General features: G+C 49.0%; 1 long non-coding RNA gene across 2 annotated transcripts in view; it reads left to right on the forward strand.

The window, feature by feature from the left end:
- Positions 1-27,270, forward strand: part of LOC109283426 (uncharacterized) — a 161,845-nt gene that overhangs the window by 126,908 nt on the left and 7,667 nt on the right. For both annotated transcript variants that reach the window (XR_009454828.1, XR_009454829.1), the window contains 6 exons: positions 1,285-1,493; positions 2,418-2,624; positions 16,636-16,791; positions 16,927-17,147; positions 22,014-22,159; positions 24,115-24,304. This is a non-coding gene — a long non-coding RNA (uncharacterized LOC109283426). The remainder of the gene's footprint in view (positions 1-1,284; positions 1,494-2,417; positions 2,625-16,635; positions 16,792-16,926; positions 17,148-22,013; positions 22,160-24,114; positions 24,305-27,270) is intronic.

Genomic DNA, 27,270 nt, shown 5'->3' on the forward strand with positions numbered 1-27,270 from the left:
CCTGATAGCTGAGTTGAACAAATGACCATAATAAGGCAGTTAGAACAGGATTTCCTGACTTGCTGGTATAGTTTCAGTGGTTGTGCACACAAACTAGGTGAGCAATGGCAGGTTTAAGTGTTGGTGGAGGTGTAGTTAAGCAAATGAATGGCCAAGAGCAGCCTGCGTTTGCAATGCCTGCTGATTTTCTCGTGCCATCATTTTGCACCATTAGCAGTGATTTCCTACGCGGCTTGGATGCACTTGGGGTATGAAATTAGGATGACCTACCAAAACAACAGAGGGAAGGCCTGGCAAGTTTCTGACAGTGATTGGACTATGCCAGTCTTCTTCCAGTAGCCTATAAACACTGGGGAGGAGGGTGGTACGGCCGCCAGTGGTCTCCAGAAGGAACATCTGGATTGTTTGGCCCCCAGAGGGAAAAGAAAGGAGGAAATCAGAATGCCATTAACCCTGCAATGCCCGTTAGAGAGGGAGCTCTCCAATGACCAGCCAGCTCCAGACCAGACTCGGAAGCTGATCAGGGAAGATGATGGCTGGGGCTCTGGAAGGCTGCCAAAGAACTGTCTTATTTGCAAGCCAGAAAGGGCCATTATGGTGATCTAATCCAGCCTCCTACATAGCACAGACCAGAGCGCTGCATCCAATAGTTCCTGCATCAAGCCTATAACTTTGGTTTGAGCTACAGCATACCTTTGTTAGAAAGACATCTCGTCTTGATTTAAAGATGTCACGTGATGAGGAATGCCCTACCTCAGGAGCACGGCTGTCCCCGTGATGAATTACCCTTGGCAAAGCACATGGGGATGCTTATTGATGGCCCAGTTGCCCACGCACATCTGCACGCTGGACGTCACTGGGTGGGATGGAGCCATCGTTACCAAAGGGACGAGTGACTGACGTTTCTCCTTAAAGGGACCTGAATGCAGACAAGTGGATGGTGTTGAGGTTTGCCCACCTCCAACATAATAGTCTCAAATGCAAATTCAGAAACACAGTCAAGCATCTGCAGAAATCAGGGCGCTGTGTTCGGTGCTTCCATCTGATTCACATTCATAACACGCACCGTGAAAACGTGCCGGGGCTCGTAACCTCATTGCGGCTCTGTGGTCTTTGAGCTGCTCCGGCAAAGATTAATGGTCTAACTCTTAGTCCCAGAATCTTTCCTTTGTCTTGATCCCTCGGATCAGCTGGAGTTTATCATTTAAATACCAAACGGAGCGTTTTGCTCAGTAATCTGATAAAGTTTACTTCTAACTCATTTTTTCCCTCCGCTTTGCTTAGCCTCATCTTTCAGAAACCCTCACCTCCCCCACAATCTGGCGAAGGTCGAATCTGATGATGGATGCTCTGGGACGCCTCGTGCATCGGCCACATTACGTGGCGTTGCAAGACCGAACAATAAAGCAGCCTGCCTTGGGAACCACGGCAACCCAACAGTGTCATAGCAATGAGGCAACGGCAGATGATTGACTCTCACGAAAGAGACTGCTGTGAGTATGCTGCGTGATTCAGTCTCCAGACAGGGAAGGGAAGAAGCAGCTGCGGTTGCTTCTTTTTGATTTTCTTGTGGGGTTTTTTGTTTTGATTTTTGTTTCCTTTTTTAATCTCTTTCCCAAATCCAAGAGGGAGAGATTGATCTCTGTTGCCCAGACTGGTTGCAAAATCCATCCTTGCAATTGCTTCTTTATTTTTTTTTCCCCTATTCCTTTGCAAATCAGCTACCGAGTTCATGTCAGAGGTGAATGCATCAGACCGGCTGCTAGGGCATTGGACGACCGCCTCTCTCGTGCTGTAAAGGACACCCGTTTTTTGGTAGTGAATGCCCCATGACCTGTATCCAGTAGAGAACTAGTTGGAAAAAAACCAAATTGATCATGCAGCAAATATGTTGTCAAGGAGTAACAAGGCAAAGGATCGTACACTGGGATATCATTGATGGGGTTGGAACTAAGCCTGGGACACTGAGGACACTGGTGCCCTTTGAAGAGTCATTTTTTTAATTACTCCTAGAAATGTTCTTTAATGATGTGGGAGAAGAAATAAAGGTCAGCGGGATGGAGGTCTGTGGCCCAGAAGTCTGGTTCTAGTCCCTGCCACATCTGGCGCGCTTGAGGGCTACATGGTTGGCCTTACCCATGGCTGTGTCCTGCCCAGTGTGGTCTCTAACTGGTTAAAGAGGCTTTCTCCTCTAAATCACATAGTCTAATATTATCGTGGTGAGGATGGGTTATGTCTCACCAGGGACAAAAGTTGTCCGTATAAAAACACCCGTTTTTTAATTTCGTTAGCTTTGCATTCTGTGTGTGGGTTTAGATGAGTCTGAAATTATTCCAATTAATGTTATCAAAAGTGTGACATTTAATTAACTCAATAACATGTTGAGCTTAATGATAACATATTTCAATGCACTGCAGGCAGCAGTGAGCTCTCTCGAGCAGCGTAGAAGAGTGCCAGGGATTAGAGAAAGGAGGAACCCTTTCCGCTGATATGGATGCATCTCCCTCCGATGAGAAGCTGGGGGGTCCAGCGCGGTGGCAGAGGTGGAGACAGCAGAGATTACGGGATCGGTGCAGCAGCTCTCACTGGAGATCCAGGGGGGTCCAGAAGATCCTGATGTTAAGGTCATTGTAATAATGGTTTCTATCCTCCTTTCTTTATTCTTTTTATAATACCCCTAAGAGTGTCCCTGAAATATATCCATCCACACAAGTGAAAAATGTCCCTTTGTTGATGCAGCAATTTGTCATGCAAAGCTTTTGTGATTTTTTTTTTTTTAATTTAACAGTGGTTAAAAACAATTACATTTGATGAAAGTGTTTGCACGATAACTCACCTAAGCAATTCCAAGTCAGACAGTAGACTACCACGGCTCTCCACGGATCATTTTGCTTTGCTGGCATGTAACTTTGGATCTGTCCTGGTGGAATTTTTCCTCCCCCAATTTTTTTAATTGTTTTTATTTTTTTTGTAATGCTTTTTTGGAAAGATTCCTATTTAAGAATTAAAAAAAGGAAAAAGAAAGTATATCAACATAAAAATTAACAATGCTTGAATGAAGAAGCTTCCCCTGGCAGGATATTAGCTGCCACATTGGAGCTTGCCATGTCTCACTAATACAAGTAACAACAGCTATCAATGGATCAAGGCACTTGAAACCCAAAATGGTGGTAGGCATGGCTATGGCAAGTGTAAAAGTTTTGTTCCTGGATTTGGGAGCATAATTCAAGAAACCAGGTTAGGTTGCCTCCATTTCTTATGCTTTCAATTGAGAGATTTGGGCACCCTGAGCTGGGGTTCATTGAACGCAGCCTACTGAATAGGGCGACCCCTAAGCCAGCCCATAGAAAATGCTGACCAAATGGTGCCAGTTGAAATCCTGCCTCTCTTGCCCACAGTCTTCAGTTCGACGTTTGTAGGAGACTGGGAATCTCAGCCCAACCCAGGGAGAGCTATTTAATTTTCTATTAAAGCCTGGTGCCCAAGTCTTTCACTCCTTCAGCAAGTGCAGTAACCAAGATGGAGCATGAACCTTCTTCTCTTCCTGTGGTTTTGAATGAAGGTGGCTGCAGGGGTGCATCAGGCATGTTGCAGGCATGCCCGTGGCAATGAGCTTCTTGGAGGACTTAGGTGCAGAGACGCACCCCATTTGTGAACTCCAAACAGCCTTTGGTGTGATGTGTTTCGTGATCAGCTCCGGGTGCAAATATGCCTTAAGTAGCCTTGCTGGCAAGCACTAGGCTCATATGGACTTTCAGGTATCTTTTAGGTAAGGAGTTTATTTGGGGATCATTGCACTTAGGCACTTTCCTTGTGTCTACATTGCATTTTAGGGCCCTCAGCATGTGTTAGGAGCTGGCCCTTAGCCCTGGAGGGACTGAGCCTTACTGATTTCCCCATGCAGGAGTCCTGTAGCACGAGGAAGTGCCTGGTGGCTTATGTTATACCTACGTTAGTTCAGATAAAGCTGCTCAGAGCAGTGGCGGTGGAATTAGGAAGGCGTTTTTGATGACTCGCTCTTCATTGCAGTAAGAGGCGCAGCTCAGGGAACTGAGGCAGAAGGTTTAAGGCAGTAAGGATACGGCCACCGCCAGCGAATTATATATTGGATACAGGACATGTAAGGGGCAAGATGCAGAGAGGTGGCCATTAGGCAGAAAAATGGCTGGCAAGAAGAGACAAGAGGCAGATGTATCGTACAGTCGGAGAGCGTCCTGACACGTGTCACAGGACGTTACCAACTTGCCATGTCGTTAGTAATCCATAATTACATTTTGTCCTTGGAGGTTCAAACCCAGCAATACTCTATTGACCAGAAGCCAGGCTCTGTGGATTCCTACTCAAAGCCGCTTCTAGTGGCCTTCGCTTTAAAATTGCATTTTAGGATGTCATCAGGGAGCGGAGGATTCGGTGGGAGCGTGGGAGCCCCCAGAATTGGGGGTCCCACTGTCCGGACGGACCCCGGCTGGGCTCTGTCGTGCAGGGGATATGCTAAGTTACTGCTCTCCCCAGGAACTTAATTTGCATGGTAATGGCTGGAGGAGGACTGCACTGTCCCGGCAGCACTGCCACCGTGACAATGTACTACCAGGGTTACATTTCCGTAGCAGAAGCATGCATATTAAAAAGGTGGGTGGGGGCGGGGAAACACCTTCTTGTATTCTCAAAAGGGGTGGAAAGATTGGAAACAATGAAGCCCAGGTCCCCTCCAAAGATATACAAGGGAGTGTCGGGTGCTTTTGAGTTCTCACGGCTTTTTATTTCTTGCTCTTCTTCCTTTTCTCCCCTTCCCGCGGGCAAGCGCGAAGGGCGGTTGCTGTTGCGTCGCCGTGTTGGGCGCCGGGGGCCGACTGCAGCATCGTACTCAATATTCAAATCACCTTGCAAGTCCAGGAGCCCGGTGGAGCTTGCAGTAGCATCCGAGTGAAAAACGAGCCATGGCGTCATGCCGGGTGGCTGTCTGCTCCTGATTGAGTGCTACGCTGCAGCGTGCGTCTTTTCACATGAACCGTTTCGGGGCAGGGTTGCAGCTTGGGTTTTCTCCTTTTTTTGTTTTTTTTAAGAAGAGGTGAGATCTCCGAGCGATAGCCTTCATGACCAGCGACTGTCCCCCGTCTTCCTGGTTCCTCCGGCGGGTTGTCAATCATGTGCAGAGGCGCAGGACGGGAATGGGCTCGGTCGGGCTGCACGTGATGTAGTTCCTTCTCCTTCTCCCTTGTTTTTATTTAGCAAGGGCAGAAGCAATTTCCTGCGGTGAAAGGCAGGGAGGGAATTAGGGGGAGGGGTGGAAAGGAGGGAGAATTTTCTGGAAAGAAGCGTCACCGCGGCAGGGATTGACCCTTTGGATGCTGCTAGCCGAATCACGCTGTATTTTATTTTGTGTTACCAGGTAGGCAACCATGATGCTTCTCCATTACTTCCCAGAGATTTCTGTGCAGTCGTGGTGGGATGCATCAAAGCAACCGAATGAACCAGGCAGGTGCTCTTTGGCTCGTGAATGCGAGAGGCTGATAGTACTAGGCAGAAACCCACCTGGCTGCTGGGAGACGCTTCCCAGGCTCTTCCCACACTGATTTTTCAGATAGTTCAGTGCTGCTCTACAACGTGCCTTGCTATTCATAGGACACCCTGGTTCATGGGCTCCATCCCCTGCTATAGGGGGTGTGCACCAGGGACTGGGAGAACATCTGTTCACCAGGGCACCCCAAGGGAAGGCGAGGTCTAAGGGTCACAAACTCTGGGAAGAGCTTTTTAGACTGGATATAAGGAAAAACTCCTTTACCATCCGAGTCCCCAGAGTCTGGAACAGATTCTCCCCAGAAGTGGTGCAAGCACCTACTCTGGACACCTTTAAGATACACTTGGATGCTGATCTTGCTGGGGTGCTCCACATGCTATTGTGCACACAAGTGACTGGTCAGGGCCTCTGATGACCCCAATTGACTTCCTCCCCGTGGGGCAGGGGGCTGGACCCAATGATCTCACGAGATCCCTTCCAGCCCTAATGTCTATGAAATCTATAGAGGTAGCAGATCACATAACCCCTTTTATGAACTTCTCGAGCTCCATCTTCAACTCCCACTGCAAGGCTCAGCAGCCATCTCCCTTTCTCAGCCTCCATTTTGCCAGACTAACCCTGCCATATGCCTTTAATCGCCTCTTGTGGTCCATGCTGCCCAGTCCTGCATCATCCTAATAGCCCTTCTCTGCATCTGTTCTGGTTTCAACTGATCTCCCTTAAAACATGGGTGACCGGGCTTGTAGGTAATGGCTCACATCAGGTCCCACCAGGGTCTTGTACGATGCCGTTCATACCTCCCTCTGTCTACAAGAAGCACCTCGCCCAGTGGATTCCCACAAATGCACTCACTTTTTTTGAATGGCTTCATCACATCAGTGCCTCTTAATACTTTTGTGAGGGATTAGCACAGCTTCTCCATCTATGTCCTCTCCATCTCATGAGCTTCCAGCTTCCCTCAGCATTTGTTGCTATTACTGCATTTTCTTGCATCCAACGAAAAGGGTCTGTAAAATATTGCAATGAAGCATTTCATCCTTTCCACAATAAAACCTTGCGCTTTGGCTATGCCAAACCTATTTCAATGCTTTGAAATATTCTTTCCCTTTTTTACACCAAAACTCCTTGCTTTCCCTCCTCTCCCTTCCAGACCAACAAGCATACTTTTTTTTCCCTCTTTCCCTTTTTTTGGTTTGTTTTTCTTAATTTTTGTTTCCCTTCACAGCAAATAAGTGAAGTGAACCAAAGGGACAAACCCGAATTAGTAACAGGCCGAGAGCGTGCCCATGGGCAGGAGGCAGCAGTCGGAGGGCGGGGGAGGGACTGTCAGGCAGTGGATGAGCAAACCCTGTTCTCATGCTGAAGTCAACCTCCATCCAAAGTGCATGAGGGGGCAGTGTCAGTACTTGTGTGGTGTTCCCTTGGTGTTGTGCAATGTTGCAAACTTTTTTTGGCTTAGTTTCTATACCTCCTTGTGCATCTCCAGGCACTGGTGATGAAGCTGCTTAGTGATGGGAAGTGAGGCTAATGGGGGGGCCTTAGGGAGAGGAGGCTCAAGCCAGAGCCAATTCAGGCTCCTGCAGAATACCTCCAAGTTGGCAACACCCCAGGCATTACCCAAAAGTCATGGGGCCACCTGCTCAAGTCACCTGCATCTAAAATGCATGGAGCCAGATCCTGGCCTCACCTCCATTCTCCAGTGGCAAAGAGCAGTGCCACGAAGATGGAGAGCTGGCTTAAACAGCCGTATGGGAACTCTTCTTGCATAGAAGAATTCCCATAGTGGAGGCCCCGGGGAGGATGGGGGGTCAGAAGGGAATGGATCTGATTGGTGACATGGCCGTGACTGCCATCACAAATGGGAGCGGCTGTGAGGTTAATATATCCATATATGTATGTCTAATTCCCAAGCAAAACTCACTGACTTTTAAAACAGAAGGATGCTCTAATGGGGATTGGTCCATTGCCTTCTACAGGTGAAGCATCCGGTAAACTAAACACCTGTGGACTGGGGAAACTGGTTGTAGTGGCCGGTTACGTCATTCCTACTATCTGGAGCAGCCAATAGGCAAGTCACTCTTCCTACCGCCTGCATTTCAGCTGTGGTGGCACAGCCCCGTTTTGCTTTGCTCTCCTCTGGAAAGACCAGGCAGATGCCAGGTTGTCTTTGGGCCAAGCCTGACTTCCCTGGGCTGCAATAATATGCAACACATTCATGTAGCTGATGGCAGGGAGCTGTGCCTTCACCTCTCCTTCCCATAACGCTGCAGTGACTGCTGCCGTCACAGCCAAAGTCAGCAGAGCATGCCGGCTCCAGGCTGAGGAGGGATCCGGGAGCGAAACTGCTCTGATGCGAGTGATTCATGCCTGAATGATATCCTTTCACTTCCAGGGGAAGCGCGGGAGAGGGGAGCATGCTCCATTTGCTGCGACAGGGAGATTCTGCTTCGGATGTGCAGTGGAGCTGGAATGGATCAGGGGGCTCTGCTTTCATCCCCAGCGTGCCAGGCCTGCATGAATCAACCGTCTCCTCTCTAATGACCTGTTTCTCCACAGATCCTGATGCCAGATGGATGCATGGCAGCACATATAGTGCGTGTGCACAGTATATAATAGCAGGCTTAAGTGGTATCTGCCTTTAGCCACAGTGGGGGAAGAAGGGTGTCCATCATCCATTTGGATATGCTCCCAGCATGGATGGGTCCCAAGTCCCTGAGACTCCTGTGTACAAAAAGGGCAGGTGGGTAGTGATGATCCTTGCTAGGATGGATGGTGCCATCTCTTGTCCTCCTGCTCCATGACCCAAGATAGCTCCGTTACACAGCCCACGGGCTGTACCTCGTCCAAGATCCCAGGGGCACCAGCCAGTTATTATCCAGGGTGTGTCATGCCTTGAATTGCTGCTGCCCACGTCATGTGCAGCTTCCAATTCTCAGTCTTGGCTCAACCTCACGAAGGGCATTTTTGGACCCTACCCATACAGATGGCTTTTCCATGACAGTGGTAATGCATTTGCAAAGCCTCTATTGCTGTACAATCCAGATGCTATTGTGCATGCAAGCGACTGGTCAGGGCCTCTGATGGGCTCCTCGTTATGGATCGACATGTGAACAGATAGAAGAATTAAAATAAAAGACCAGAGTGGTGTCATCTGGCTATAGATATTCTGCTGGCATCAGCTTGGAATGGTCCTTATGCAATTAAGCCACAAATGAGTTGCACAGATCATCTCAAGTGAGGGCTAATAAAACCCAAGTCCTGTACATGACTTAAGAGACCAAATCCTATTTTCAGCTATAGCTTAGGCACTTTGGAAACCCAAGGAGCAGGTGGGGAGGGTGCTTTGCAGCTGAACGAGCAATGAAAGCAGGGCAGCTCTGCAGTTTCACTCATCTCAGCACCTGGAGCTCAACTTTGGGCTCTCCTGTTAGCTGACCTGAACGGCAATCAGTAAGCAGCATAAAAACGCCACTTGCCTTGTCTTTGCTGCTGTTGTACCCGTGTTCGCTGATTCAGGATAGCCAGCGAGTTACAAACCTGCTTTATATTTTCGGTGTGAACATTACCAGGCGCCCAAGTCCCTCTAGGAAAAGAGACTTTTGTTCTTACCTCACTTAGACTGCACGGTCCCTTTAAAATCATCATACTCACATCTATCCAGGCATGTTTGCGGGAGCAGGCCCTACGCTGAGACACTGCGAGAGAGTCCAGGGGCAAATGGAAAGGGAGGAATGGGAGTAACAACAAGTTTAAGTGATGGATGTACATGATTTCTGCTCTCTGTATTAGGTCCCCCACCTTTTACTTAAAGAAGATGTGCTATTAGAGAATGACTTGAGGAGCTAGAAAGCAGGCACATAAATATATAGCCTTGGACTCATTGTTCATGTAACCGGAGTCCCTTCCAGGTAGTCGGATTGGTTTAATCTGATTTATCAGAACATTAGATGCTTTTTTAAACACTGTTTCTTGGATGCATTGTATTTGTTTCCTGGTTTGGGAGCCTGTAGGGGGCACTCAGGTCATATTGTCCAGTTTTGCTATGTAACAATGTAGGATAGAAACTCCTTTTTCAAATTAAACATGAGAAACCTCCATAATCACGTGACTCCAGGAGTTAGGGGTTTAAGCAAAGTGTCAAGTGTGGCAATAAAGTCCTATGACTTTACAGTACCAAGTCAGGCCCTACTTTGCCAGCTGACTGCCTTTGGAGATGTCTGAAACCCAGCTTTAAGGGCAGCAACGCGGGGTATGCTCTATCCGGACAGTGCCACGCTCCTGTTTTGCACGCTCACGATCCAAAATCACAAAGGAGGAACATGTACAAATTCCCACTGTCAGCAACCTATTTTCCACTGGGCAAACTGCCTTTCCCCTCCTCCAAGTTGCTGGGAGGGAGCAGAGCAAAGCTTTTATTTACCAAACCATTTTTCCGATGCCCTGTCGCATTTTCGTGATTGTTGCCTGCTTGGCTCTGGGGGAGATTCAAACTTGTACACTGTTTTCACCAGAGGACCGTCAGATTTTCACGGGTGAATAAATGTGTGAATTCTCATGCAGGCTAACACTTTTTGCAAACAATTCCTCAGGGTTCAGAGAACTTAATTTTCACCTGTTGTTAACTGCTGGTGGGATATTCAGAGAGCGATGATATTTCCTTGAGTCTTCACATGTTCACTGGACAGGAAGAGTATTATTATTATTATTATTATTATTATTACTGTTATAATGACTATTATTATTAAGTTATAATTGAAAGGGAAACATTTAACTTGAAATGCAAAGTCCAGGCATTGCACACAGAAGCTGCAGATTACTTTAATGGAAAGCTTCAGGCTTGTCGCCTTTCCCCCTTGGGGACCTCCTTGTCTTTTGCTGTTATTCTAAAACTTCTCCTGGAGACAGCCACACTATGCAGGGAAATTTTTGCGGCTGGGCTACGTACATCTTGAACTGACACAGAAGAATTAGCAAGGATGGAGAAGGGAGAGGGAATATTCAAAGGCAGGACAAAGCTAAGCTAAGTCTGCTGTAAAGGGGGTGGATCTAGGTGTGGATGATGCTGATGTTGCATTAGAAATGCCTGGGTAGGTGGAGGGTCTCGTAGCAACATGGACGGCAGTGCTCTTACAAGAGTATGCACTGCCCTTGCACTGGGGAACTGGATTTTCTACACTTGCAACAGAGTGGAGTCTGCAAGGTGAGGCTGCCGTGTCTTGCAGCGTTGGGTCTCACCAGTGCAAGGCAGAAAGGTGGGTGGAGAAAACCAGCCGGTTGTTCCTCTTGATGAAATACCTGCTGAAGAACCAAACTGCCAAAGGAATGAGGACTGGGCTTGGGAACCAGGAACAGATTAAATTCTAGCTCCACTTGCATGGCACTGGGTAGCTCACCCAGCGTGGTATCCAACTCTGGCTTTGGGGAACCACTTTACAGCACTTTGGGCTATGTAAGCCCCACATAGGGGATGCACCACTGATGGTGTGGGGAGTCCTGGTGGAGAGAGGTCAGGAGATGTGCAGTGCTGCCAACCCTGTGCCTCTTCCCCCAAAGACTACAGGTATCTCAAGTAGTCCTCGGTCACAAGAGACTCCCCTTCTTTTTCTCCAGTTTCGGGATATAGTGTAGGAAAGCCCCATCCAAGAGGAATGGAAGCAGTAGCTTAGCAAGAAGCACTGATGTACCAGGGGAGCGGCTCTGGCCTTTACTGCTATCTTCCCCAGGCTGGGGGGGAGGTAAAGATCCTTCCAGCACCCGGCCTGGTCCTGGACTCCAGCAGGGAAGGGGCCGGGCCTTGCAATGAAGTTGCTTGGAGGAGGTCCTCATTTCAGGGAAGCTGAGAGCAGTAGGAGGGACCACTGGGCTTGTTTTTTTCCCAGTGAAGTGGGCCTTCGGGTTGATTTTTTTCCAGTGATGTGGAGTGGGTTGGAAATGAAATGGGTGAAGGGGAGAGCTGGGCTTTTGGTTTCTGCTTTGGGTGCTTCCTCCCCATGGAAGCTGCAACTGGGGTGAAACAGCGTCCCGTCATGGGCAGGAGGATAAAAAGCTGAGCCCCTCTGCTCCCTCACTCTGTTTCCTTTCCCAGGTATCTCTAGGCAGATGTGCAAATATTATGTAGATTTTAAAGGTATTTTGAGCTATTTTTTTAAAGCTTTGCTCTGAGCATGCTGACGTATACAGGATCTGTGTTCACTTGAGGGAACTGACCCTGACGTCTCGCCCAACTCCCTCCAAGAGGTGGGAGTGTGTCCGGATGAGCCAGGGCTTGTTGGATCTGTCATTTCCCCTTGATTCATAATGTGGGCTGAGATTTGGGAATTAACCACGCTATCATGCAGCATTAATATTTTCCGTGCTGTTTAACCAGAAGAGATTGGGGGGGGCATTTCTTCTTTGTACGTTTGCTGGAATGATGCCGGTGTTCAAGGACTTGCTCGTTTGGTGGCACTCATTAATCTTGTACATTTTATTTGATACTGTAGTTATGGCTCATGGGGGTGGGTCGGTCATTTGATATGGGGTGGGGAGGGCACTACTCTTCACAGCCAAACTGGACTCTTGAGTGGCATTTGTAGTTGACTTTGCCACCTTACGCGGTACCCTAGGAAGCAATGCAAGGCCATGCAAATGCAACAAAAGGCAAATTTGCTGCCAGTCCCAAGGCATGGTAATGAACGGTGCTCATCATTTTGATCCTGCTGTGCTTTTTTCCTTTCTCCAGATCCATAGCTTCTCTTCTCCATCCCCATGAGCTTTCTACTGCTGTGACATTTGATCTGTGGAAGGGCTTCTGACACCAGCTGGAAGTAGGAATTGCACATTATTTCCCTGTATGGCTGTTAATACAGTCAGTCGATCCTGATTTTCATCATCCTGGTTGTCACAGAACCAAGAACCCAGAGCCGACCACCCTGCATGGAAACGTGCCCCAGCTGTCAATCCTCGTCCGCCGTCTTCAGACCATGGATAAGACCACGATGGAAGACCCTTATCCTCGACTGCGAGGGATTGTCCATGGTGCTGAAGTTGTAGTCTGCAGCCCACCATGAGGAACGTGTTGCGTTCCTTGATGCTCTGTCTCAGAAGCTGTGCAGGTCGGTGAACGCAGCCCAGACCTGGCAGGCAGCACCCCCAGAAATCTTTCTTCCTTGTCCAGTCATTGGCTTTTTCCTCTTTTAGCCCCCTCTCTCCTGCCTTCGCGATGATGTTATTTGCAGCTCATTAAAAAACACAGTATTTGCAGCCCAGGGCTGAACCTCATGCATCTCATCAATGTGATGGTCAGTACAGGCTTCCTCTCTCACCTACCAGTGCCCCTCAAGTTGGGAGCAGCAGCATCTTCTTTTGGTCCAGTGCTGAAATGCCAGCACTTGTACCAAAGACAATTGGGTCCAGCCACTTGCTCTGCAGAGTCCTGTGAGCAGGCTGCATTGCATCTTATGAGGATCTGAGTAGATCTAAAGGAAGCAATTCACTTCATTCATGAATTCAGACAAACTGTAGCCTCTAGAGTGCACTGAGACAGAGGCGCTGAGTATGTGGGGGCCCAAGGGTCCTAGCCCCACGTGTGAAGAGAGCTGTCATCTGAAATGTGTAAAACTTTCCACATGCCCATCATTTTAGGTCCCCTCAACCCCCTGGCAAAAATAAAAGTCAGTGCCTATGCACCGAGCCATGGTGTTACCTACCCCTACAACAGCCACAATCAGTGCAGAAGATTTTTTGTTCTAAGGGACGACAAGCAAAGGGTTACATGGCGATATCCAGGGCTTTCAGGAGAGCTTGTAGTCATGCTCTCAAGGTGTTGAGTCGATGCTGTTCATACTTCCTACCCCCATGTCATGGAGTGAGATAAGTATTTGCCGTCCTGGTCTGCAGAAGGGAGACAAAAAGAAAACTGTAGCAAGTCTGTGGCCAAACTGGGATTCACTCTCAACATCTGGCATCCAAATGCTGTGGGTCATCCCGGCCTTCACCCTGCCTGCCTCCCTCCCCATCTTCAGCCATTTCCCCCTTCCTCTAACTCTCTCCAAGCTCCTCTTTGCTCTTGAACTCCTTCATCGGCAGGGCACCGTGTGCCAAGAAAGCTGACTCCTGACCATTTGCCAAGGCTCACTTTCTCTCCCTGGCACACAGATAAGATGTTAATAAGGGAGAAGGCCTTGGACACAAAGGGTGAAACATCATGTCCCAAGCCATCAGTTTGTCAGAGCTGGCATTGTCTAGGAATGGCTTTTCCCTTCCAGTTCTTCTCTTCCCACCGTAGTCTTTTAGGGTTGATGATAATGTTGCTAGTGTCCATTTTGTGCTCACATTGGATTACGAGTGAGCAGTGAAGTGAACACCGATGCGTTATTCTTCTTTCTGAGGGATAGAAATGGTCTCTGACTTGTAATGTAGAAGAAATAATTTGGTAGTTGATGTATCCAGTCTGGTTTCTTTCTTTTTGTTTTTGGACCTCAAGATCAAGAGCTGCTTTAAACTCAGTTTTGGGCAGGAGCCGCTGCAGCTCAGATGCCTGCGTGCCCCTGGGATGGGCGCTGGTTCCACAGGCAGGGTGCAAATCACGGCTGTGCCCCAGCCCCAAACCGTCACATCCCAAGATCCCAGCCCTAGCCCCAGATGCAGCTTCCCCACCTGACCCCCCACCTTGCCCACATGGGTCCTGGCTGGTCTCCATTCAGCAGGCTACGGGGCCAGGGCTGGGGTGACTGCATGGGGCTGGCGCTGATCCATGATCTGCTTCCTGCATGCCCCTGCCCATGGATCCCGTACCTGTTGCAGGGGCATGTGGGCAGCGGATCACAGCTCTCGGTCAGGAATGTCTCTGGAGGCAGGAGGAGATGCTAGATTGAAACGCTCACCTAACAGCTTCTGTGTCGGAGGTCTTAAGGGACCATGCCAGAACTGTTTGCTCTGATGAGCCTGGTTTTTAGCTGTCTATGGGTCCTGGTTGGCCGGGAGGAATTGAAGCCTACCAAAATTTGCTGACTTGAAAGGGCTCTTCCATCTGGTGTGCATGGGGACAGCTCCAAGAGCTGTGCTCAGGAGAAGCTAAGTCTCTGAAAGTTGCCTTTGAGGGAAGGTAGGATTTGGGTTGGGCTGTTGTTTTAAGGTCCTTCCTTCTCTAAGGCTGCAGAATAAAAATGGCCTTGTTGTAAGGAGATTGTGGGGAATAGGTGTCTGAAGGGAGGAAGCGGAGATGTCCCAGGTCTCATTAGTCCCAAGGGAATGGAGAGTGGTTGCTATAACTAGTGTGCGGTTTTCCCGTGCCCTGTGGGTTTTGGTGTCTGGGTCTCTCTTCCTAGTTACTCCTTGCTTCCTTACAAGAGCGTCCTTTCAAATCTTGCAAAATTTCTTTGGCCTTCATGAAGTTCATATTTTGGTTGGTGAGTTTGGGCCATCTCTAGGCTTCAGAAGGAAATGTGGAGCCATGGAGGACCTGGGCAACAGCATAAGCTCTTCCCACAGGCGATGGGGGTGAATCCACTTTCTAACTCGCCCAAGCCCCCTCGTGCCGTGTGTACTGCAGGGGGCAGGGTGTCTTTGGAGAGACATTTTCCCTAAATTGAATATAGGATTATTTCTGCTATAACCTAGAGTGAGCAGGTGACACGGTAATTACTTCTAAGTATAATCAGTAAGTAATCTGCAGTCGATATAATTACTACCTGTATGCAGACTATGTAATTACTGTATTATGTAGTGACAAGGTATTTACCAACCATATCTTTCTTAGTTACTAAGCAATTTGAGAGAATTTACATGATATTTATCTCTGGGAAAAGAAAAGCAATGTTACTAGGATTTCCTTTGCAAGTTGTCAACTTTCTGCTGGCCAAAACTGGGGGGTTTGAAGGTAAGGAAGTTGAAGGGGGTGCATCTCAGACACTTTTCTCTTCCTTTTTTTTTGGTAGTATTTTCCAAAATTCACTGTGTTTGTGGCATCCCAAGTAAATGGTAATAGCTCCATCTTGCAATCCAGGCTGTGTTGCAACAAGTCCAAGTATAAACAGACCAAAAGCTCCCTGTTTCTTGGACAAATGGGGATTTAAGGTTTCAAAGAAGTCAGACATTTCTGTTCTTCCCTGGCGTGTTACGGGATGGGTTAAAACTTCTTCTATTCCTTATTCCTTTTCGCATTAGTTGCTTTTCCTTAATGGTATTTGTTCAGACAATATTGAAAGGATAAGAACAAAGCTCTTGTGTTTTCTGCAAAGGGATAGTTCTAACCATAAAAATAATAGGACATGAGGGTTGGGAGGGAGCTCAGGAGGTCACATCTAGTCCAACCCCCTGCTCCAAGCAGGACCAGCCCCAGCTGCATCATCCCAGCCAAGGCTTTGTCCACCCGGGTCTTCAAAACCTCCAAGGATGGAGACTGCACTACCGCTCTGGGTGACCTGTTCTGGTGTTTCACCACCTGCCTAGTGAGAGAGTGTTTCCTAATATCCAACCTCAACTTCCCTTGCTGCAGCTTGAGCCCATTGCTCCTTGTCCTGCCATCTGCCCCCACTGAGACCAGCCCAGCTCCATCCTCTTTGCAACCCCCCTGCAGGGAGGTGACGGCTGCTATTCAATCCCTCTCGGTCTTCTCTTCTGCAGACTCCATCAGCCCACTTCCCTCAGCCTTTCCTCACCAGTCCTGTCCCCCAGCCCCTAAACCATTTTCATTGCTCTCCACTGGACTCTCTCCAACTTGTCCACATCTTTTCTGTACTGGGGACACTACAGATCCCTCTGCATTTAAACCATTCCCCATTTTTTTGTTAACTGAAGGCATTAGCCAGGTGGTCCAAGTGAATGCAATTGAGGGCTACAGAAATAGTGCTATCCTAGTTAAATTTCTGTTGTTACCATTTTATTATCATCAGTCATCCTCACCTTGTTTGCTATCTGCCAAATCAATGTGAGGGGTGGGTCCATGCATTCCCAACTGAAGCCAAAGATGACAAAGTGGGAACCGGGTAGGAGACGATGTGAAAGTTTATGGGTCTCTGCTGAACTATCTCATGTTAACACATTGCATTTGCAGTGAACTACATTTCTTGTGCGTGGTCTGCAAACTGCGGTACCGATCTGCAGTGCTCCTGCTCAGTGGATTTTTTTTCTTGTAGGCAAAAACCAAGGTGCAGAGATGTCAGGAATCTGATTTCCAAAACAACTTGGGAGCCAGGTCTCCGAGGCATTCAGGAGCAGGAATCTGGTTCTGAGAGGTGGTCTGCTTTGGGGAATCTGTGTGCACGCCAGGGGCTGCATGCCACCCAGTCTAGGTAAGGTGCTCTTTCTCTGTTGTATGCTAATTTGAAATAAAAACGTAAAACAGAGCCAGACTTTATGGAGTCTGTTCAAGCCTCACTTCCCCCTTCCCAGTGGAGTTTTAAAGCTTTTTTTTTTTTCTTTATTAGCCTTAGGAAGAAATTAATTTTCATCAATACAATCCAAATGATTCACCCTAACTTGTGGAAACGCTGTGCTGGAGAAGAAAGAGCTCCCAGTCTCCTCCATGACTCACTGTGTTCTTGGATGCAGCCCATCACAATGTATCAGCAAATCATGTTATATGTGAGAAGGGAAGAGGACGCAGCTGGCGAAGTGCAGGAAACATCGGAGATCATGGCCTGTACTGGTCAGTGCTGGGGAAAGCATCGTCTCCTTTTCTATCTAGCCATCTACCTTGCATGTGAAATGTTGCTAGCTTTAGACCCGGAGAGATGAGCAGTGCTACCAGGCGGGTACGGGATGCCAACTCAAGGAGCCTGTGTGTTGCACAAGGTTGTACCACGCAAGGTAACACCCGGGCATTCATAACTCAGCCAGAGAGATCTCTGAGCATCTGAAACCTGATGCCCAAGTTGCAGACGAGTAGGAAAGGAGGTACGTGTGTGTGCGTATAGTTGCTTTAAAATGACCCATTTGGTGGAAATGTAAAAAGCAGAAAAGCAGCAAAAAGAAGCTAAGCCATCCAGTGGTTATAAAATAGGACGTGGGAGGGGAGGAGGGGCTCCCGTGATGCAAAAATGCATTGGCTTTGTTAAAAATAAACTCTGCTACAGGATGAGTCATTGCAGTTGCGTCTAGGCCTGGCCCTTCTGGCCAGCTTCGTAGCTCTTGCGTTACTACGGAGGGGCATAATCCAACAGCAGCTGATAGACACATCAGGACATGAAGGGGGCTGGAATAGCGTAGAGACCTGCCCTCTCTCCACTGTGTTGGCCTGGACTTTGGAATAACCTAGAGATAGCAAAACCTTCCCAGTTTAGCCAGTAGCTACCTGCGTGGCAGGGCAGGCTTTTAGGCAAGGAGAGAGTTGAGTGAGGCCTCACAGCAGGCAGGTGTTTTGTATGAAGGGGGTCCGATCCAGCCATCTGAAGTCAATAGTTAGAGTCCCCTTGAGTTATGGGTGAAGCATTGGGTTGAACCAACAACGGCTATCTCAAGAATAGGGTTTAAAGGGCTGTTAGTACCCGAGAGCACAACAAACACAACCAATGTCTCGAGTCAGATGAACGCAACCAATGTCTCGAGTCACATCAGTAATGATGGATTTCCCCCCTGTTGCAAGTGCAGGGTGTGGACAGACCCCTTCTGCTGTGGGGTTTAATCGCTGGTGAACCAGAGCTGGTTGCTGCTATATTCTGCACCAAGCTGCAGCCGGAAATGCAGGTGCACTTCATTAGGGTTAAAATGTTTATGCAACATTATAGGTAAATCAGGTGCAGCCCAGAGGGCTCCTGGGGAGCTGCCAGCTGAAGGCTGAACTTAGCTTAAGGTGGTGTCGAAGGTTTCCAGAAGGGTTGCGTGTTTGGGCGACTTTGTGCAGTCGCTTTGTCAGCCTGCAGTGTTCCCTGCCGGTCTTGAGCCAACCAGCGATGCTACCGGCAGGGAAGGATCTGGATGGTTTTTGCGCTGGGGGTAAAATCAAATTCACACCTCAGTCTTCAAGTCCCATAATTGTGATGAGCAACTGTTTGGCAAAGAACAAATACTGGCACAACAGTTGCTAGCCGTTGCCATGCTTGCATGAGAGAGCGAGCAGGGAGAACGTGGAAGGGAACAGGAGACGGGGAGAGATTAACTCTTAAAGGCGGAGACATCCTGGGTCTGTGCTCCTGGGGAATTATACCGCATACAGCAAATGCGATTGCACTGCAAGGCCATTATTGAAATATATGGACTGGAAAGGTCGGTGAGGAATCAATTAAAGAAGCCAGCTTGACCCCCTTCCAAAAATCATTATAATAATGTCCCCTCTCAAAGCTTTCATGGAGAGACGTGCAGGGGAGGGACTCTTAATGAGCTGAAGTGCGGGGTAAACGGTGCGGCGCTGATGAAGGTTGCCTTCCTCTCTGCGCCAGTGTCCTCTGTTAGCAGAGAGAGCCCGTGCCCGGATGAAGCAGCCAAGCAGACCTCGATGAAGGAAGCAGCATGGAAGCTAGAGCTAATTGCACACCGCTGCCATCTATACTTGTAAAAATAAAACTCGGTGTGCTACAATGGAAAGTAATTAAGACGTATTTCATATCTCGGCGCAGCCCTGCATTTTTATTTTGGTGCGTGCAACTCGGCAGGCTCCTCACGCGTTGGTGCTGCTGCTATATTTCAGTGCAATAAATCCCAGTGCCTTTGGAAGCTGACAGCCCGTTCGGGATGTGATCGGAAAATCAACGGGTGCGCTCTCTCAGGTTTAGTACTTGTCTGCGTCAAGCCTCCTCCTATCCATCAAGATAGGGCACGCCCCGCAAGCGCGCAGAGCGCCGCGACCTTCTCGCCAGGGGAGCTGGAAATCAGAGATGGGAGCACGGGAGGAGGGAAAAGAGAAACGGGGGAAGGAAAAAAAAAATCCCAAGCTGCCACCGCAGCGTTCCCATCCAAGCCCCAAAAGACCCAGTCCAGCCCCGCGAGTATTTATTACACTTGCAGAAGGGGAAGCTTGTCAAGGTTGACAGGTGCAGAATTGAACCCATCTGAAAATAAATAACCATGCATTTAAATCTCCCTGCTTGAAGGCTCGCGCTGCACTTCCCCAGCCCCAGCTGCAGCTCTGGCAGGATGAAATCCCTGAGATGGAGAGGGCTAAAGAGCTGGCAGAGCTCTGGGCTGGCTCTCTGCTGAGCATCTCATGGGCATGAGAAACAACCACAGACTTTCCCTCAAGTACTGTCTTCACCCATGAGACAGATGCTTGCTGCCAGCTGGGATGGGGTCTCCGAGGTGTTAATCTCCATGCCCTGCATGGAGGGGAGATCTTCTTGGCAAGGTCTTCACATGGTGGGGGTCAGATGCCAGCTTTGTGGGAGCCCAAGAGATGCTGGATTTGCTCACAAGGCAATGGTGTTTTGGCCTCTGGCTGAGTTTCAAGGGCCCCTGTCTGCAGGGGGGTGGTACAGCAGACAGTATCTGAGGGCTCCTTCTCCAACCCAGGTCCACATTCACAGGAAGCCACCCCAACACTGCTGCTGTTGGTGATGGTGCAATCCAGGAACAGCTACTTTGAAGCCTGCTGGTACAGCTTTGCTCTAAGCTGCTGGGATCTACACTTAAGCCCATGCAAACAGCCTCATCCAAAACAATCTCTAGCTGTGGCTGCGACTCTGCATCTAGACAGCTGCCAGTGATGTTGAGAAGAAAGGGGAGAGCCCTGTGCCGAGAGAGCGTGCACGCTGTCGTAGAAAATAGCTTTGCTCCAAAAGACACCTGTTGCAGTTGCAGACCGGTGCCCGGGGAGCGAGCGCGTTGCAGCAAGAGGTTTGCCCAGAGAGCGTGCCTGGCACAGCACAAAAGCACTTGTCCTGCTGGGGCAGATTGCAGGCTGTGGCGGGGAGGATTTCCTCTCTGCGAGAGGATGCATGTTATTAGGGAGCTCCCCGCTGGGCCTGGGGTAGACGGCGTGCACGATGCAGTCAACAGCCTCGCCAACCCAAATTACAGTCGCAGCATGAGTCAGACTCGGAAGCCAGCTCAGATGCATGGGCTGCTGTCGCTGGAGTGACTGCTGTGCAGATGTGCATCCAGGGAGGGTCTCTATAGGGATTGCTCTGTGGCTGCGAGGACCGTGCATGCTGCTGTTCAGGCTGGTCTGTACCGTGTCCCAGTGGGTCTCCAGCAGCTGTTCTCAGACCCAACGGAGGCCAAGAGCTCATGGACGGGGGCTAGGATTGAATGCAAAGCTGTCTCATGAGTGGACTTCTGGCATGTCAGCAGAGCTGAGGGGTCAGGGCAAGCGTGGGGGTGGCTCAGCCCTTCCCCTTGCAAACCTGCCAGCCTTGTGGCTTAGACAAACTCTTAGGGAGCATCCGGGGGGTGAAAGGGTTTTGCCCGAGGCCTGCATATCTGCCAACAGGGCCAATGTGCCTTGGTAATGTGTCAAAGTAGGACGTGGCATGAACTGCCCCCATAGTGCCGCCTGTGGCTGCTTCCTTGTTTCTTCCCACAGCTCTTTCTTTCTCTTGTTGCACCTGGGGGAGCGAGCTGGAGGGAACAATAGGAAAGGAAATGAAAGCACAGGTTGGAGGGTGTCTCTCCTCTTCTGTGGACGAGACTGGCAGGTGATTTCTGCAGTGAGCTATACATGCACAGCGTGGACCCAGCAGCGCTGCCTGAACCGAAGCATCTCCTCAGCACCTGCCGTGATGCACCCCTGTGGTAAACGCACCTGCTTAAAAGGTCCTTCCCTGCTAAACCAGCAAGCACAGAGTCCAGGAAACCATGTGCATTCATTGCTCTGCCTCTGGGTTTCCTTCTCCTCACCTCTCTTCCTGCCTTTGTCCTGTTTCTCGCTCCCTCCCTCCCATTCCTCTCATGCATGAGCTGATTGACGCCTGATCTCCTGGCTAGTTTGGCCCTCGAAAGTAACCTTCAGTTAACTGCTCACATAACTTGCCTGTCAGTTCTCATAACAGTCAGGGCATCATTTTTGCAAGTGCTCTACAGTAAAATTACCCGCTTTGCTCTTGTCAAGCAAATGAGCCCTGAGGCTTATACGAGAGCCGCTAATGCTCACGTCGGGACGGGGCTCGGTGGACTGGGTGGCCTGCTGGGGCTCCGCTTCTGAATCCGCCGTGCCCCTGCTGAGCGGCTGAGGTTTAATTAACCTTCGTTAGCTCTCCTAGGGATAACTTTTGCCCTGATTTTCGTCGCATGGGGTCAAGTGGAGCTGGGGACTGCTGCAGTGCCTTCATTACACTCTGTTGGGATCCTGCTGTATTTTTATCTACAGAATAGAGATCATTTATGATTTAATAACCTATGAATGATTTGCATATATGCACCTGTGGCTGTAGCTGTGGAGGAATTAGGGACAGACCAAATGAAGCTATGACTGAGTCTCTTAAGGTGGATGGCAGTGACCTTGGGCGGATGGCAGCGACCTTGGGCATGCAGGTTCTCTCTTCTCCCTGTATCAAAGGTCTCCTTGGAGAGGGAGAATGGGGGGAAGAAAAGGTAAAATGAAGTTTCCTTTCTAACCCTGACGACGTAATTTGTCTTGCTAAAGGTGCAGCCAGCTTGGAGAGAAGGATGAGAGTCTATCAAAGATAATGCCGTGTGATGCGAATGCACCTATTTCTAGTGAGTCTCGGTGCTTCGAAGCTGGGGACCGCGGTTCTTATTTTCCCACTGGGTACCCGTGACGGAGAGAGGGTAAGTGATGTGCTGGGGGCACAGCATGGCAATGAGTGGCAAGGTGAACCCAGGACCCGGGCTTCTCCACCTTTGCTTTAATCATCTCTTAATAGGGGGCTCGTTGCTGAATTGTAAGCAAGAAGGATCCCTCCCTGAGACCCCATCCACTTGCCTTTCTAATTATAACTCCCTGTTGTCACGTGCTGCTGACATTTCCTGGCTCAGTCCCTTCCCGCCTGCTGAGCAAAATCCCATCGGCTCTTTTTGCTTTCTGCTTGTAAGAAGTTATCCACCCCTCACTCTTCCAGTGCCCTCCAGCCAGGAGGATGAGGAGAAAGGGCTTGGTGGCATCAAAGGGACCCAGTTCTGGCCTCATACCCAATACCAGCATTGGTTTTGGTGCAGTTACTCAGGAGACCGGCTTAAGGTGCAGGAGCTTTATTGGCCCAGAGCTCAGTCCAGGAGCAGAGGGGAGGCAATAGGTACCTTCCTGATGCAGGGCCCTGCCAGACCTCCATTTGGCCCCCAGTGTAGGTTAAGGTGGCCTTTAGGCTGTCCCCAGCTGCCTGGGTGAAATAATCAGCTGTGGTGAATCTTCCAGGGCAGTCTTGAATTTTGGGGCTGTGTCCTCTGACAGTGCATGAAAATGTTGGCCCCAAATAGGCCAGTTCCCCTGGGAGAGACAGCACTGCTGTGGGTTACCCGGAGAGGGTGAATCCATCTCTGCACACACCTCCCCGACGGTCCTGTGCAGGGGGTGAAGGGGCCTGGGAGCTTGGTCAGGATTGCCCCAGCCTCAACCTGGAGTGAAGCTATTTGGTGTGCACCGCACCGTCCATGTTGCTGTGGCTGGGCTTCAAAGGGTCTTAGCTGAGAAGAAGGGTGGTTATGGGGTGCCAGTCAATGCTTACCATTCAATGGGCACATCTACACATACCCTTTACTGCGCAATAGCCTATTTTATTACATATTAAAGCGGTGCATAAAAACCTATGCTGTTATGCTAATGCTCAGTAAAATAGGCAACTGCACCTTGAAACTCATGCTTTTATGCTAATGCACAGTAAAATAGGCTACTGCACCTTGAAACCCATGCTATTATGCTAGTGTGTAGTAAAATAGGCAACTGCACCTTGAAACCCATGCTATTATGCTAATGCACAGTAAAATAGGCTACTGCACCTTGAAACCCATGCTGTTATGCTAGTGTGTAGTAAAATAGGCAACTGCACCTTGAAACTCATACTTTTATGCTAATGCACAGTAAAATAGGCAACTGCACCTTGAAACCCATGCTATTATGCTAGTGTGTAGTAAAATAGGCAACTGCACCTTGAAACCCATGCTATTATGCTAATGCACAGTAAAATAGGCAACTGCACCTTGAAACCCATGCTGTTATGCTAGTGTGTAGTAAAATAGGCAACTGCACCTTGAAACCCATGCTGTTATGCTAGTGTGTAGTAAAATAGGCAACTGCACCTTGAAACCCATACTGTTATGCTGATGCGCAGTAAAATAGGCTACTGAGCATTAAGCATCACCTAAGAAGCGTGCACCTGTGCTACTATGCATTAGGGCAGCCTAACGCACCTTAATTTATTACCTCACATGGCAGATCCTCAATTTAATGCGCATTAGGAAAAGTGCATCAATGCACGTGTAGATGGGCCCCTTGTTCCCAGACACGTCGGCTTAGTTGAGAATTGCCGGCGACTAGTTGCACGCCTACCCCAAGGACTGCGTGAAGAGCTCAGGTCTCTAGGGAAAGAAGGCTAAGCCCAGCAGGCCTCTGCGTTTGCATATACAGCTCGATGAACTTGTTTAGAAGGCACAAAGCAGTCCAGGTCCCAGGATATCGGGATCAAAGCACATCCCTTCCAGTCCTCGGTATAAGCAACCCAAGACACCAAGGCCTCCGCAGTAATCGAGAGGTGAAACTAAGACAAGCCTTTGCTTCTCCCCCTATCCAGGATCACCAGCTGGCCTGCTGCCTTGTGAAGGATGAATCCCCCGGGCTCCCCTGAGGCCTCTTTGCTGACTCTTCCTCTCTATCTCCTCATTTGCTGGCCGCTTCTGCTAACAAACAAACACGGTCTCCTTGCCAAGTTTGCGGGAGAAATGCTCCCCCGTCCTGATTTCATCACTGCAGTGCTCCGGCAGGTCAGTGTCAGCAATCAATCCCCATCTCGCCAGCCTGAAAATGAACAGATTAGAGCAATAAGGAGGTGTTTAACAACGACGGGGCCAGAACGGCCATCAGCATTTTTTCCGGGTGTGTGGAATCAGCAAATAAGCGGAGATCACCTTTCCGAAGCTGTCAGAAGGGAAAGGTACCATGCCTGACAGTTTAATTGCTTTGCTTTCTCTCCAGCTCCCCTGGATTTCTCTTTCAAACTGGAGGTGCCTTCTGGTTGCCAAACAAACGCTATCTTTAATGGCAGTTGTTTGCGGCTCGGCAGCGCACAGGGATCTCAAGAGCGAGGGAAGTAAATTGCCGGAGAAGTGGTCATTAGCACATATTTACATAGGTTAATTGCACTGGATAATGAAGGATCAATTTATTTTTTCAGTGGGGCAGCTGATGGAGACACCTCCATGATGGCACTTGTCTTCACCTTTCATGGTATTCATCAGTGTCTCTCCCTACCTGGCAGATGGAGACTGCTGCATTTAGCTAAGCCTCTGCCTCACCTTGAGATGTGGGACGTGCAAATAAAGGGATGCATAAATGAGTGGGTTTGTTTGCCCCTGCGGGCAGTATTTAGCTTCCCAGATATCAGACTTGCAGGCTTCTGAGTGCAGCTGCAGACATCAATGCCTGCGCCCACGGTTTTGCAGCTGTGTTCATCTGCCATTAAATATTCCCCTTGACAGGGATGAAGGTTGGTGTTGGAACGTGAAAGTTTTCATCTCTGAAGTCCATTTTTCTTGCTCTATTTGGGGGTGGGGGGCACCAGTTAATCGCATCATGCTAGAGATGCTTGCAGTTTGGACTGCCCAGCGTTGGTCAGACTGCTGTGAAACCTGGACTATATCTAAGCTAGGACTAGGAGGAGTCCAAACACAGCACCGGGTTCATTTACTGAGTTCTCAGCCAGGCTTTGCAGCCTGCACTGACCTCCCAATTGCTACAGCTGGACTGGACAGCTACTGGCACTTGAGCCAGCAGTCCTCAATATAGACTTTGCCTTTCGTTTGGCTGTGATCCATTATGCCCAATGACTTTGCAGATGCTTGGGTATTGTGGTGGTGGGTGGAACGGATGAATTTAAATACATCAGGATGCCGACCTGGGTTTGAAATCCATTGGCAGCCTGTTAGCAAATGGCTTCTGCATGTCACCAAAGGCAGAATTTCATCTGTCTTCCCAGCGAAGCAGCTGCTTTGAGGAAAACAAGTGTCGATGGCCCAAGGTTTAAAGCTTTGTTTAGGTTTCATCACTGCATCTGGGACAGTTCATGCAATTCTTCTTATGCTTCTTAAAACCAACACCTCGGGACGTTTTTTGACTATATTATCATAGGTATCCAATATACCATCGCCGTGAAGAATGCCTCCCACGTGGAAGCCTGATTACCTGCCTGCACCCACGAATCAGACAGCCGAGTAACCGACAACTTCAACTGCAGTGGCGAACGGATCCCTTTTTCAATGCATGCATTTATTTGCAATTTTGTGCGCGCCAAGCTGTGTTCGCTCGGCGTTCGTTCCTCTTGGCTTGCTTGCGAACCAGCCGTGGAGGCGAGGCGCGACTCTGGAGGAGCAAAGCTGCTCTCTGGGGAGGGAAGAAATCTTTCCGCTTTCGTGCAATTAGGGATGTTGGGAACCAGAGACTTGATTCAGCTTCAGCCAGAACAGCGGCATGTAATGATAACAATTAATTCCTGTAGAATTAGAATTATCAGAGAATCTCCTGTTAATTAACGGAGCCTGAGAGGTAACATAAGTAAATGAGTGGCAGCGAGCACTTCAACCGCAGCTGAAACATCGCTTGACTTCATGCCTCTAAGTGAAGTCAATGGATTGTAGCCACGTACATGGTGTCCGAGTTTGGTCCCAGGCCATTCTGGGACGGCTGTGGGGTGATCTATGGGTAGTGCTGCTGACTTCGATAAAACACTTCTGATTTCCCCAAGCGACGGGGAGAGAAAAACTGTAAGAACAACTGGAGAGAGATCCTTGCGTTGGGATAAAGGTGCTGGGCTGCCCACCCTATTCCCGACGTTAGCCACAGCTATCAGTTCCTCCCTTTCAGAAGTGTTACATTAAAATAAAAACTCGCTAGGCTCCTCCATTTTTATTACATGAACTAGGAGCAGAAATGTACCTGGAGGGCGCACACAATTTATTTAGAAATATGGCAATAGCAAAATATCTGCAGATGATAAAAAAAAATAATAAAAATAAAAAAAATTACCCAGTTCTCAGGGTTATTTGATCTGCTAATTATCCATCCTTCAGAATCCATTATTCACACTTTCTTCTCTCCTCCAAGAAACCTCTTTGGCAGGCATATATTTTTCTACAAGATCAGCAGAAAGGAAAAACGAGAGTCTGCGAGTTGTAAACCATTAATAGGGAGGAAACACACAACAGCTTTCTCCGTTTGATCTTTTCCGCTAAGCGGGTCTGGATGGTGAATTCCACCAGGGAAGAAGGAAGCGGGGCTTTAGCAACTGAGAAGAACAAAGTTTTGCAAATGTGGCTTTGCAAAATTAAACAAACGAGCACACACTGCAACTCGGCTTGAAGCACATTTGGCATCCAGGCAAAGGCACAGCAGAAATGTTTGTGCGTGTTGACAACAGCCTGATCTGGGATCCCCCGCAGCTCGGCGCTACAAAGGCAGCCTGTGCATCAAAAGCAACACCATCTTGCATCTTATTGTCTGAGCAGAAAGCCAAGCCACCGAGGTGGCCGAACATGGTGCAAAACCACTGGAGGACGTGGGAAGATCCCCACTGCTTTCCATGAGCTTCAGAGTGGCGTATAGCGGTCGTTATTGGTGAATCCAAGCCTACTGCAAGGTCTGATGCCCTCCGAGTCCTGACCTGTGCAATGGTTCATAGCCTGTAGGCAGCGTCACTAGCAAGTTCTCAGTTATACACAGAGGATAGCGATCGGAC

This window comes from Alligator mississippiensis, chromosome 9 (assembly GCF_030867095.1).
Source record: "Alligator mississippiensis isolate rAllMis1 chromosome 9, rAllMis1, whole genome shotgun sequence".
NCBI classification, from domain to species: Eukaryota; Metazoa; Chordata; order Crocodylia; family Alligatoridae; genus Alligator; species Alligator mississippiensis.